The following is a 15,195-nucleotide window of genomic DNA, read 5'->3' as shown; positions in this document are numbered from 1 at the left end:
TTTTATAGATCATTTGGAAAAATGTAACATTCACAAATACATTTGTTATCTGTCTTGAATTGATTTGTGTGAATGGCATAAAGATAAGATAAAATTCCATTTACTTTATATGGTTAATGAATTGTTCTGGTACCATTTACTGAATGTTACTGGTTTGCAATGGTAGCTTAGTATTATACAAAGATTTCATACGTTTGTGGACATTTCTTTATTGTTATATGAGGATATTTCTGAGCCAACCACATTGTTTTAAACATCAAGGCTACACAAATTATGCATTGATATCTAGTAGGTTATTCCTTATATTGTGTCTTGCTCTTCACTTTTTTATGTCTATACTTGGTAACTTGCTCTATCATGTATAGATTTATTTCAGATGTTGATTTAATTCACATTAACTCTACAGATAAAATGGGGGATAACATATCTTTATATCACAAATCTTCATATCTATTAGCATGGCATGTCTCTCCATTAATTTCCATCCTCTTAAATATTTTTTGGTAACATTTGATCTTTGCCTACCTCAAGTTCTTGTACTTCTTTTGTTCAGCATATTCCTCAGTGGCTTATTTTTTGTGATTATCACGATTTATATTATTTGAAACTAAAATGTTTAAAACTCCTTGTAATGCTCATTTATAAAAACAAATACTAAAGATGTGACCTGAGAAGAGGAAACACGCTCATCACTTTTGTGCTCGTCACTGTTTAACGGAAGAAAATCTTCAGAAGATTTCATTTCTTTGCACGTCCTTCTTGGAGACTGCTCAGTCTGAGTGATTCAAATGTCTAATTCAGTGTGAATGAAGAGACTATATTTTTTAAGTGAAATCACAAAAAAGTGCTTTTGAAATCAGATGGCACGATCGTGAATGAATCATCTCCAGTCAGGTCAGGCTGGAGAGGGACGAAGAAACCAAGTGGATTTATGTTTTGGTCCTCTTGCCCGGCTTCACTTTTAGACTCAAATGTTGAAATTTGTGATTTTTTTCCCAGCTTTGTGAGTAACTGCACCTTGTAAGAAAGCAGCATCATTCTTCTCTGGAGAGAGGAGGTCCAAGAGAGACCCCGCGCTGTCCTTGACTCTTCCTCCATCGCCATCACGGCTGAGGGGCCATGGTCAGACAGACAAAGAATTTCACACACAGTCAAAACCCTCAGTACGGAATGAGCCTTTGGATTTATAGCTTTCCCTTTCCCAGTGTTAATAACTACGTACTTCATCAAATAGAGATTTTCTATTTGAAGAACATTACAAGAGAAAAAAACGAAAGGCCACATTTACCACTGCCTCATGGTTTTATTTGCAAATTCAGGGTTATGTTCATTTAAATAAATGCTGGTGATATTTCAAACAGCAGAAACTTAACGAAATCTCATCAATCCCCATTGACTACTATGCAAGAGGATAGAGTTTCTTCTCGCTAATACACCTACCTCTGACATCCAGCCAACCGCCTGCTACGCGATTGCTAGAAGCAGTTCATATTTTTTATTCACTTGTATATAAAAAACAAAGGCCCAGTGGAACCCTTGGCTAAAAGGGCAGCACAAGGTTAGAAAATAAAGGTGCTGTTATTAGCAAATACCTCGGCCTGTGTGATTTCTATGCGCCAGACACCACAGGATGAGAAAGAGATGAGCATTTTGAGAACACTCTTTACGGCAACTTAACTAATGTTCAAAGAGGCCCTGAGTCATGTTAGGCAGCTGCCAAGTGGCAGGACATTGATTACAACATAGAATTTTCTGAAACTAAAGCCTGCAGTTTTAACCGTTATGCTAAGAGCTTAGCTTCCTACCATATATACTTAACCCCGGATCGTGTTTCTCTGCATGTGCTTCATCTAAAGTGTCTCTTAACGTGAGTCGCTTAATTTGGTGGTAGATTTTTCATTCCCTCTTTTTACTTCCTCTTTCACGTAGAAAGTTAAGGAATCTTAACCCAGGATAAAAAGTGAAGCTCGGCTACCATGAGTGGAAGCTGCTACGGCATCTTGCCAGTAAGTTCAGGCATGAATAATGGAAGTCCTAGACAAAATGTCTGAGAAAAGTCAGTGAAAATAGATCAAGAAATTCTAAAGTGATACACAGCTTTCATATTTATCTGGTCAAGGAATACGCAAAGATAACTAAGACATAACAGGGGACAGTATCAACTCGCTGCTTTTGAAAAACTAAGTGCATGTTCTTTCTCCCTCTGTTTAAGCTGTTGTAACAAAAATACCATAAACCACGTGACTTATACACAACAGCATTTTACTTCTCACAGTTTCGAAGGCTGGGAAGTCCACGATCAGTGTCTGGGGAGGGCCCGCCTTCTTTCCCCTCCCTGTTCTCTCAATGCATTGCAGGAAAGAAAATCAGGAGCGCAACCGGACCTGGCCCAAATCATTTTAAAACGTAATACCTGTTTCTGAGGTTAATTTAATTTGCAAAGAGAATCGTGTACTAGTCAGTCTGCTTTCCCATCCATTTATTCTCTATAGCAACCATGTATTCTCCCTAGCAACCATGGATTGCCCCTAAACAGAATCACCTATATTCCTCATCCGCTGCCCCTCTAAAAGGATGGTATAAAAATACCTACATCCCATTGGGACACTGGGTAATCACTGTGATTCTCTGCATGCACATGGCAAATAAACCGCTTTCTTTTATAATCTGCCTTAATTGTGAGTTGATCTTTCAGTGAACTTTTGGGGGAAAGGGGAAGCCTCCCCTCCCCCCCGCGGTAACAACCAATCTCCAAAATTGTTAAAATGATCGATGAATATGCATCGAGTGACCATTGCAACATAGTTATTTTTTTGAGAGACAGTGAACTACTTCTTTTAATCAGTATTTTTGGTATTTCTTCAGTAGTGTTTAAGATGTATTCAACAATATGTGGATGGAAGATTAACTTCCAATCTCCCCATCTTAGAATAAATCTTGTACATTTCTCTGTGTAGTACCTTGCATATACACAGATAAATTTATTATGTTAAATAATTTATTTTCTTGAAAGTGCCCAGTGAATATTCACAATGTTAAATAATAAAGGAAAAATAGGCTTGTCAAAGTGAATCCTATTTATTCTTATGTCCAATTACTTATTTGTAAATATGCCAATAAATTGCTTCAAAATATTTTCCCAACTGTAGTGACTCATACTTTTAATAATTTTTCTCACAAAAAAGTAATTTTAAAATATTGAGCATTAAAAATATGATAGTAAATTCATCACAAATGTTGAGCTCTTTTCCTAAATTCACCTCAAAACTAGATACCAATAAATTCACCTTCCAATTCCCCACTCCTAAAGGGAGGATTAATAGGGATCTCAATCTGAATACATTAAAAGCAAAATTCATAATACTAGTCTCCGTCCTGCCCCACAAATCAAGTATCTCCTGTATTCTTCCCACTTGGATAATTAGCACCTCCAATTCCAAATCTGCAAATAAACCATTGATTTTTATTAGCTGCTGTTCTCTATATGTAATCGTTCATCAAATCCTGTAGGTCCTACTGGAAAATGGAATCCAAATCCATTCATTTTCGCTGCTGCCACCAGCGCCACCTGTCCTGCCGCGGAGCTGTAAACTGACCCCCTGCTGTCAAGCTACAAGCCTTATTCCGTATAATAACTAGGGCGACTTCTTAAACATGAATTATTTATATTATTCTCCTGCTCAGAATCTTTTACAAGGTTTATTATGGCAGATTGAGCTCTCACCAGGATGGCTGAAAAGAAAGAAAAGGAAAAAGTCTTGAAGCCGTTAAAGGCAAGTGAGCCAAGGCTGGCAGAAGAGGGATGGTGGTCCACACTTGGAAACAGGGAACAGCCCAGAACAAAGCTGGCACAATCCCTAATGTAAACCTCAGTTCTGAAAGTCAAACCCGCAGCTTTTCTGGAATGACAGTAAACAGTGGCACTAAATGTGAAAAACAGCACAACAGTGTAAGGCTGGTGGGGGCACCCCTCCCCTCCCTAATGGAAAAGGAAGAAGCCCCTCCTATTCCTCCACACCCGCCCTAAAGCTGAAACAAATAAATTCCTCCCTCTTCCCACCGAAACCTTCCCTCCAGAGAAACTCCCATCCCCCACCCCTAAAAATGTATATAAGCCCACCCAGACTTCTGGGCGGGGCGGCTTCTCTGGTTCCACAAGTGGGACCATGAGGCTCGCCCGGGTCCCTCTCTTGGGACCCGTTACCCCCACCCGGGAGCGCCCCAATAAAGCCTCCTTACTTATCCCCTTTGAACTCTGCTCGTCTGTCTTTCTCCGGCGCCGGCCAATCCAAAAAACCTTACATTTGGTGCCGAAACCCGGGAGGGTACTTTAACTTTCAGCTGTGCCACCCCCCTCCTGTGGACCCCGGTCTTAAAACCTTACACTACTCTCTTTCTATAATTTCAATATGTTTGCTATAAAAGCTGGGGAACAAATTTCACAAAGAAACTGTTGCAAAAATATAAAGTAGTTTTCAATGTTTTGCATACACAAATCGATTTACTAATTTTATAGTTTATTTAGAACAGAGATGGTCCCTAAAATTTACTAAATGTACATAAATTCACTTAATAAACAACAAATGCACTGGCCTGCTACTCCATACATTAATCACAAGGCTGTGACTCAAGGGAATTTAAGAATAACAAATTAAAAATTACAGGATTTTTTTCTAATCATTATAAGGCATTGACCAATCCTACTTTAATATACCAAGGAGTGAAATTTTAATTTTACATGATTTATGCTTTCTTAGGTGTTTTATTTTATAACAATTTCAGGTTGTAGGACAGTTGGTTTTTAAAAAAGAGGTGAAAGGCAAATACAGAATATGACAAAGAAATCAATAGACCTTTAGAAACCAATTAGTTCTTCAAATATAACCAAATGGATGAGGTGCACGTTAATGTGAAAGTCATAAGTAAAAAAGGTAAATAGAAAAAAAAGATTGTAATTGCTTTTCAGCAAAGCTTTCAAAAGAATAAAGCAAAGCAGTCACCAAGAAAATCCTACAGCTTACAAAATGATTTGCCATTGCAGCGATTAATTTCTAGTTTATAATGGGCTTTAGTTCCACGCTTTTGCAGTAATACATTCATTTCATGCCCAATTTATACCAGAGTTAGCCAGAAAATCCCACATAGAGATAAGGCAGAGCTGTATTTCATCTTATCTCCTGACTATATCAGCAGGGCATTCTGTACAACTGGGAGATACTAATACAAGGAACCAACAAAATGTGGGCAAGATCTGTCTTAGGTTTCCAATGCCAAAAAAAAAAATATTTTTGCTTTAACAATACACAAAGCTTTCTGTTCAGCTGGTATATATGACATGAGTCAGTTTGAATCAATTCCCAAAATTTAGTGTGGCATTAGTCATTGCTTTTATATATACATATTTAAATTATTCAAAATAAACAATGTTTATAAGAGTGTACTTTAAACAAAGAGACAATAGCAAGCAAGCTAGCTTAATTTTTCTTTTTGGTGTACTTCACCCATTAGCTTTTAAAGGGAGCAAAAATTTTGAAAACTATATAACCAGAAAATTAACTTTTGTGGTAGATTGTAATAATTTCAGTAAGGAAAGCAATTTTACTATAGAAAAATAATGCCTCCATGTGCTAATAATGTTAGCATGAGTCTTGATTCAATTAACAAAAGAACACATAAGCCTTTTCAGAACGCAGGCTCAAAAATACAAAGCCTGAATTTTCTGGAAGCCCCTTCTTGGTGTTCTTCAGCTGATAGGAATTCTGGGCTTACAGAGCCCTAGTAATTATCTATGTCCAAAAATTTTTTAAAATATTGAAATTATTGGTTGCTTTCTAGCAAATTGACTTGATAGTGACATTTTAATATATCCTAAAAATACCCTATTTTTAATTTTTATATCTTTAAAAATTTCAAACTAAGTAATATAAAATGACAACAAATATTTGTAGGATAAAAAAATGAAGAAAAAGATTAACAAATTGGTAATATGCAGAATAGAAATAAAAATATATATAATTTTAAAATGCCAAAATTGAGTATTTCATTTGAAATGTGTACTCTTTTCCTAATGAGTTTAGAATATAGGGCATACATATATAATTATGCATATTAATTTATTTAATAAATTTTCAAAACAATATGTGGATAAGTGCTGAAACAATTTGATATCCCTAGGCAAAACAACCAAAAAAAAACCTCACCCTGTAACTCTCACACTGAAGTCACGTTGCATACAAAATTAACTGAATATAGATCATAGATTTAAAAATAAAATATAAAGCTATAACATTTTTTGAAGAAAACCTGCACAAATTGATTCAAAATTGCTGATTTATTTAAATATAAAATTATAAGACTTTTAGAAGAAAAGGCTTGGAGAAAATTTTAGACATGAAAACGAAAATGGAAGTCATACTGGAAGAAACAGATAAATTGGTCTTCATCAAAATTAAAAACTTTTGTTATGCAAGAGACCCTGTAAAGAGAATAAAAGATAAGCTACAGATTAGGATAAAATATTGACAAACCACATATCTGAGAAAAGTCTTGTACCTAAAATATATGAGTAACTCTCAAAACTCAGCAATAAAACAAACCATTAGAAAATAGGCAAAAAAAACAGAGTTTTTCCCAAAGAAGATACAGATGACAAATAAAGATATGATATTCAGCACCATTAGCCATTAGGGAAATGCAAATTAAAACCATAATAAGATGTTGCTATATAGTTATTAGAACAACTGAAATTTAAAGAAAAACAACAACACCACTATGCTAATGTCAAATGCAAGGATGTAGGGTAACTGGGTATCTCATATATTGATAGTGGAATTTTATAGTGGTATAGCCATTCTGAAAAATGTTTGATAGTTTCTTATTAGACTAAACATGCATTTGTCATAAGATTGAGCATTTATATTCTTGTGTGTTTATCCCAGAGAATGAAACACTTAGATTCACACAAAAGCTTGCACATGGATGTAACTAGTACCCAGCTCAAGGAACAGAACATTACCACTTCCATGAGCCTTATTTGGAACTCCATTCTCCCACAGGAAGAAATTTGATGATTATTATTACCTGCTATTATGTTTACTTATTTGGTCAAGCTCACCATGTGTAAATAATGTCACATTACTTTTGTTGCCTTCCTCTGTCTTCTTGGGTTCCGAATACCTATCCTGGGCTGTCCCTATGACACCCACGCATTGCCCTTGTGAACACCCTCATTTTCTCCTCCCCCAAACTTAGGGTCCAACATCTCACACCGGGTAGTCACAGATGCCTCTATTTTGCTTTTTATGAGCATAAACGCAATTAGCAATGACCTCTGAGCTCCACCTAGAGCCTCATAACACATCTAAAATAGAGAGTGGATCCAAACCAGTATCTTCCTTTCAGAATTGGCTGGTGTCCTGCTCTCAAGAAGATAATAAAGTATATTAGGACTGCAGACCATCCAGAGCACTACTGACGTTTCTAAAAAGCCTAAGTGAGTTCTAATCCACTTGTCTCAGCTAAGGCTTTACAAAATCCATACCGCCAGTTGCAACTGCCATCTTTACCGTATTCGTGCTTTCCTGCCATAGTTTTCTGTCCTTTATCTCTTAACCAAACTCTCCATGTCTCTCACTGCACATCTAGACGCCCCCACCCTCCGCCCCTCCTTTGGCAAGCAAACTCTCATTCTTACCTTCTGCCCTTCACAATCCCTTCATCTTCTCGTGACAATGGCAATTAGGTTCTTCCTGTCCTGCACTCTCATGGGAAGGTTATTCTTCTCACTTATCCTTCGTAACTGAAAATCGAAAGTTGGCGTCTCAGATACGCTTGATTTCCAGTGCTGCCTTGACATCTCTGTTCTTCCTTCCTTCTATAAAATAGACTTGCTTCTTTAAGACTCAGGACACCCAGCTATAGCACCCGTCTATACTGTCTCATTTTTGTCAAGTATACTTGCCTTCAATTACTACAGAATTTGGGACCCGTGTTACGGCTCATTCTCCAGTTAAACACTTGCTCACATTTTTGCTGACTTCAGATTTCATCCGGAATTCCCAACAGTACATGGCCACCCAGTTACTGAACGGTAACTGGATTTCCTCCATATCCATTCTCACGGCTACACTTGTGCTTCTTTTAATAACATCATGAGTTCCTATAATACAAAGACAGATATGCTGTCTTTGCATCCCATCTTGTTTATTCAATTAACTCCACTATATATCTTATGTAGCCTGTTGAAAATGCCAATTCCTAATTAGACATATTAATTTCTTCTTCTTTTTTTTTTTTTTTACTACTTATCTACTCTACCTGTTTTATACCTTACAGCTTAGTTCTGTTTTGTTTTTTTCTTCTATTTATTTGTTCCATTTTTATTTGTTTTCTATATAGCCAGATAGGCTATGTGGCTCTTCATGAGCTTGCTCAAAAACTTAACCCATATTCTCTATTGTCCATTTTTTTTTTTTTATCACTTCTGGAAAACCTCCAGTCTTGGGACACTCCAAGTGTACATGCTCCCTCCCACTCTGAGGCTGCCGAATACTGCCACTGTGAATTGTACAACCTTTAGATTGTCCCCACCATAAATTTGTGTTCAAATTCCAGTTTGCCCCCAATACTGCAAGGCAACCTTTCATTTCCTTCATCAGCGCTCTTTCTCATTTTTCACAACAGCTATTTCCAAAGTTTCCAATTGCTTTAAACTTCTGACCCTACAAGCTCTCCTCTAACACTCAGCAGATAAACTCACTTTCCACTTACTGAGAAAACAGCACCAATTTCCTGCTATTAGATCTATAAATTTACTTGTATTGCCACTGGTAAATCTAATTTCTGTTGCTGACCGTTCACTCTTGTGGTGGACGCCATCTTCCTCCAAGTAATTTATGGAAATTACATTTTTAATTGTATCATTTCATCTTTTATTTTAAATTATCACCTTTCACTGTGTAAACGTGAACACAAACTCCAATGGCTCTCCATCACAACAACTAAATGCAATGCATGTTTTTCCATTAAATTCCAAGTTGGAGGAAAAAAGTAGTATAAAAAATATTATTCAAACAATCAGTGAAATTTGCATATGGACTATATTTAACAGTATTTTATGAACAATAAGTTCACTGAATTTGATAATTGCATGGTAGATACTTAGCAGAATGCCCTTTTACTTTAGCAAAATTTAACAGAAGTATTTATGCATGAAGAGAAGCTAATGGTTGGTAAGTCTAGATGAAGAGTATACAGATATCCTATTTTTAATATTCCACTCTATGTTTCACGTTATTTCCAAATAGAAAATTCATCTCTCTTGACCCGTACTATGCTCTCTCTCTTAATCTGTATGAGTCAGAGTTCTCCAGAGAGACAAGTCAATAGGGGGTGTGTGTGTGTTTACAGAGAGAGAGAAAGGTTCGTTTTAAGGGACTGGTTCACATGATTGTGGGGGACGGCAGGTCCAAGATCTGCCGGCCAGACCAGCAGGACGGACACAGACACAGGAAAGCCAGACGTGATGCTGCAATCTGCAGCCCAAAGGCAATCTGAGAGCCGAATTCCCTCTTCCTCGGGCACTTCTGTCGTCTTCTCGTAAGGATGAGTTTGAGGCTCACCCACATTACGGTGGATAATCTGCTGCACTCTAAGTCTACTGATTTAAAATCTTAATCACATCTAAAAACATACCTTCACAACAGCATTTTGACTGGGTTTTGACCAAACATCTGACCATGATAGCCTAGCCAAGCTGACACGTAAATTTGACCGTTACAAATGTTAAATTCTGTATCTTATTTTGTGTGAAAATTATTTTATTTTAGATCAATTTGAGAGGATGGGAATGACTTTGATGTGTATTTGTAATATTACCATAAGCAGAAATCCAAGCATTTCTTTTGTGGATATTTATTTACAGTGCTGTATAAGTAACTGATATTTCTTTATATGACTAAATTTGAGGGATTTCCATATTCCTGCCTTAGTATAGGTAATTTGATACCAGAGTTCAGTGAATAGGGGATTAGTAACTTCTTTCCATTTTTCTGGTAGAAAAAAAATTATGTGTACTATACAGTGTCAGGTGATATCTAAAATACATCAAGTAGGAGTACTTTTTCTTCCATTTGATTTCATTTGTGAAATAGAAAATATCTTATTTTTCTGACTTAAATGCTTTATCCCTTTGGATATTTTAACAGGCTATCTTACAAATGGGGTATATGTTTATGTTCAATTTACTGAAGTTATCAATGAAACAATTCAACATGTATAAGTCTTTTACATAACATTTTTACTGGCAGGAAAGCAAGACTCTTCAACGAGATGAACATTCTAATAATATGTAATTAATAGACTTACATGGAAGAAATTGAACAATTTCAACCAGGTTAATATCATTTTTTTTAACTTCCCAGCGGAAAAAAATAGAAAATATGTATGTAATAATTAGTAAGGAGTTTAAGATGTCCAAGAAAGTTCATACTCTTTCCAATTTTCATTTTGAGAGAAGAAATAATTCTCATTTATAGATGCAATCATCAAATAACTTATTTTCTCTTTTTATTATAATCTTTATTATTAAAGTTGAAGCATTTAGTTGGCAGATGCTGATGCTGTATGAGAGGTTAGGTCGTTCAGACTCTGCTCTATAGGATATGACACCTGAAGATGTCAGTCCCAATAGCCATTTCTACGCTCAAGTGTCCTTGCTCTAGTGACATTCTTGGGGATACTTGTACATTATGCCTATAGTTTAAGTAGCGTGACTGTACCAGTATGGAGCAAAGAACCATTGGCTTTTCAGTAGATATAGAATATAAAGAACATGTAGTGACTGCTTAACTGTCTAAAATTTAATTAGAAGTAAAGTGTTTTAATTAACCCTTTATTTTTTCTTCTAGTCTTACTCATTGTTTTTGAATGAGTTCAAGAAGATGAATAGTCCCAGTATAACATAAAACCATTTGTGAATTCAGATGACCAGTATTTGCCTATACTGAAAATATTATCCTAGGCACCTGTTATATCATATGATTCTAGTGAAGCTTAGACAGCTAAAACTGATGAAATACTCAATTAAAGTTGTTAGTCAAATCAATAAAAGCACCAGAGAAACACTTCCAATTAGGTTGCTCAGATAAGTGTTTAATTTACATGTAGTGTTAGTTAATTAAATGTCAATTGGTTCCTTAAGATAAATTATTGTTATTTCTCTCTAGTTAACTCAGAAACATGTTGCAAGAATTTTGAGAGAAATTTATTTAGATGTTAAATCAACTGGATCTATTCAACCTATCTGACTATTTATTTTGATTTAGCAAACAATGAATCAAAAATTGTCCCTTCTATTAAATTTTAATCGAAAATTTAATTGCAATGCAGTATTACCATTGTGCAGACTAATGATATATGAGCTAGTATTTACATTAGGATTAATAACTACATATTTATTGCCTAGAATAATACACTGTTTTCATTGTTGATTTTTAAATGTTTATTACATATAGGAAATAAAATCGATTACAGTGACTTGTGGTATTTTCTGAGCAAATTTTTCCTTCCTGTGATACTTTTTCATGTTATTTTTTCCTTAGCTCAAGCAGGGATTTACCCTTTTACAGTGACTTTAAAAGTATTCCATTGAATTAAAAATATCTATAGAAATAATTTTTATCTTTATGATGTTAAATCTTCCACCTAAGAACATGGCATACTTTCTATTTACTCATAAAGTATTTTGTAATTTTCTATGTCATTTTATGTTTCTTCTATGTCCTGTTCTATTCTTATTAAATAGAATAGAATAGGAATTACATCATTATATTAGATTATTATTATTAGAATTATATCATTATTATATACTTTTGCACTGTTTTAAATGTTTTAAATGCATTATTTCCTCATTCCCATTGCTAAGTATTTACTGCTTGGGAATAAGTAAGAAATTAATTTTGAGTTATCTACCTTTCTAATGTTTTAATTACCATCTCAAAATTTATTTATTCATTCGTTAATGTATTCATTCATTTTTCCATTAAGTATAGACACTCTTGGTTTTCCAAGAAAGGGAGAAAAGAAAAATAAAATAATTCAGGAGACTTTACAATATCTGTTTGTGTCGCAGCTTTCATTTCATAATTTCTGGCTGCATTAAATTCAGGCTGAGAAATACTGGAGGAAAATGATGGTAAATTGCTGTAGGCTCGGTGGTGTTTCAAATTTTGCTGTTCTTCACTTATCTAACAGCTGCTATGTACTTTCAAAGTCCTCAAATAGCTGCTCTATGCCTTTCGCATAACATTTTATGGTTTTATCCATTGGAAGAGACAAATAAAATATATTTATTTCGCTTTGTAACCATAACTGAAAACCCTGCTGTTCATCTCAATAAAGTGTTTTTTAAAAAAGTTAATAATATTTATCCTTACATTTTTTGTTTTGATAATAATATAGTTACCTCAGTTGTCTTCTGATTAACATTAGCTTACACTTCATGGATTAATTTTAGTTATATAGTACTTAACCTAAGGTTTTCTTGGGTGCCCAATGAGAGTTCCATGCAAACACCCATTGTGTGTAAGCTGGTCAAACTTTCATTTCTGCAATAAATACATAACCTTTTATTGTTTTATTGTGCAAATTTTAGTAGTGCATGTGTACAATGTACAAATGTGTTTCCATATATTTGACCATTCATTCACTAATTATGTGAATAATTTATTTAGCACCCACTCTGTCTGAGGTCCTGTTCAAGCCATCTGTGAGCAACAGTAAACAAAACAGACAGAAATCCTTCCTTCTGGAATGTTCTGAGATTAAAGAGAAGAGGCAAAATCTGACTTTACTGGCACCCTTTGAAGTGAAGAGTGAGGACGCCTGGGAGCACAGCTGAATGCCCCACAGATCTTCTAAGATAAGCAGTAGTTCAAAGCTGCTCTTCAAGAAGATTGCAGAGTTCACATTCTAAATGCACTAAGCCAATATGGTTATATGCAAATACTATGCCATTTTATAGCAGGCACTTGAGCATACATGGAGCTTAGTACCCAAAGGAGGTCCTGGAACAAATCCCCCCCAGATACTGAGTGATGACTGTACTTAATAAATTGTATGTTTAATTAAATCTTCATAGTCATAGTTGCAAAATCTGCTTACTCCAATAGTAAAATATTAGCATATTAAAAATAACGCTAAAATGACATCTACCTGCTGTATTCAATATATGCTTTGAGGGCATGAAAACTAATTCATTTTAAGCATGATAAGAGAGTTTCAAAAAAGTCTTCTCCATCTGCTTTTTCTTCTATTTCTATTTATTATAAATAAGGTTGATGTATTGCTTGCAGCTACTATTAATATTAAATATTTGATGGATTACATTAAGCTAACCCTCTCTGAGTTCAATTATTCTTCTGAGCAGTGTAGAAATGACTTGACAGTTTACTACTAGGGAAGGGACAAAAGACAGCATGCAATTTGAGTGCAGTTTTAACGGAAAAAATTTCACTTGTGGATCAATATGAATACTATAGTTTTCCCTTAAAGATTTTATTAGATATTGATCTTCTTGAACTTAATCATATATATTAATAGACACACATGTTGAGAAGGCATAAATATAATGGCTATGCTTGTGTGAAGCTGTGGTTATTTATCTAACCTGAGGGTCTCTCTGTATATGTTTTTATCAAAAGTGTTTTTTTCTCTAAATACATTGCATTTCTCCTTGATTTTTGAAGAACTATATTCTGAACTATATTTTTTTCACCATGTGATGCTTTCCACTGTGTTAATGGAGCAGCAAAAAAGTCCTCATCAGAAACAGACCCTCCAGAACCTTCCAGAACCCTGCAGCCAAATCTATTTTCCTTAATTATTCAGTCTCTGGTATTCTGTTATAATAGCAGAAAATGACTAAGACATTTATGTTTTGAAGTTCATAGACTTAATACAAAATATTTTATTTAACATATAATATCTAGCAAAACTTCCTATTTCCCTTTATATTATTTTATATACTGGTTTATTAGAGACTTATATTATTTAACAAATTCAAGTAATATGTTAATCATGAAGCATAGCATTTTTTCATATATTATACATTTATTTTTAAATCCTACAGCAGAAAAGGAGTATCTAGTCAGCATTATTTTACATGATTGAATTTCTAATGTGACTCACAGTGATTTTGCAGGCAATTCAAAAATAGAACATCTACAAATACTTCAAGCAGCAGCAAACTAAATTGATTTTGAGAGAAACCACTCAGAAAAATAATTAGGATTTTTATGATTTTCTGATGTATTTTTCCAACCCTACATTTCATTTATTCACATGCATTATATATGCATGTTTATGCATTGCTTCATTTATAATAATCAAATGTTTAACCCTCATAATTTTGATAGACAAGAACTTTCCTTTTCTGTGGTCCATATACCTATTGACATACTTCATTATTAGTTTCTAATTGAGTTTGGTTTTGCATAGCTGTGAAACTTATTTGAATAAATTTATTATTTGGCTGCCAGGAGGAACAAAATTTTAATTTAATTAGAGGTCGCCACATTTCAGGATTGAGTTAATTAAAGATCTAATCAAGACTCTTGAGGATAAGTAGATTGTCAGTTAGGAAAAATCAGCGCAAAGAAAAACTCTAAAATCTACATTAAGGTTAATAGTTTTTGCAACTAAAATTTGTGTTTCCTGGCTTCTCCCAGCCCTACAGAACGAATGTCAAGAAGCTTACACGTGATTAATATCCTCTAGGCATACTAAATACAACTTTCTCAAGTCTTCCAAAAACAAGCAAGATTTAGGTCTTAAATATGTAGGGGCCAAGGGAAAACTTCCTCTTCATCTTATAAAAATTGCTGAAAATTAACTGACAAAAGGCAGAATAATGGGGGAAAAGGCACACAAATGTACTGATGTGCATGGAGGGAGATCCCAGAGCGGTTACCCCATCCCTCGATCGCGTAGAGATGCTCGTATACTCTTGTTACTAAGAGAACGGCAAATGGGGAAATATGGGCAGTTTTGGGGGGTGGTATGTGGGTTTTGTGGGGAATCCAATGGGCTCGAAGAGCATACAATGGTCTAGAAAAAAGTCTGTTGGCCCCACAGAGCAGACGATAGTTTGTGACAAATGGGTGTCCAGGTTTGCGGACAAACTTCAGTCTTTATTCC

This window comes from Eulemur rufifrons, chromosome 26 (genome assembly GCF_041146395.1).
Source record: "Eulemur rufifrons isolate Redbay chromosome 26, OSU_ERuf_1, whole genome shotgun sequence".
In the NCBI taxonomy this organism is placed as follows: Eukaryota; Metazoa; Chordata; class Mammalia; order Primates; family Lemuridae; genus Eulemur; species Eulemur rufifrons.
Note: the sequence above shows the minus strand (reverse complement) of the source record.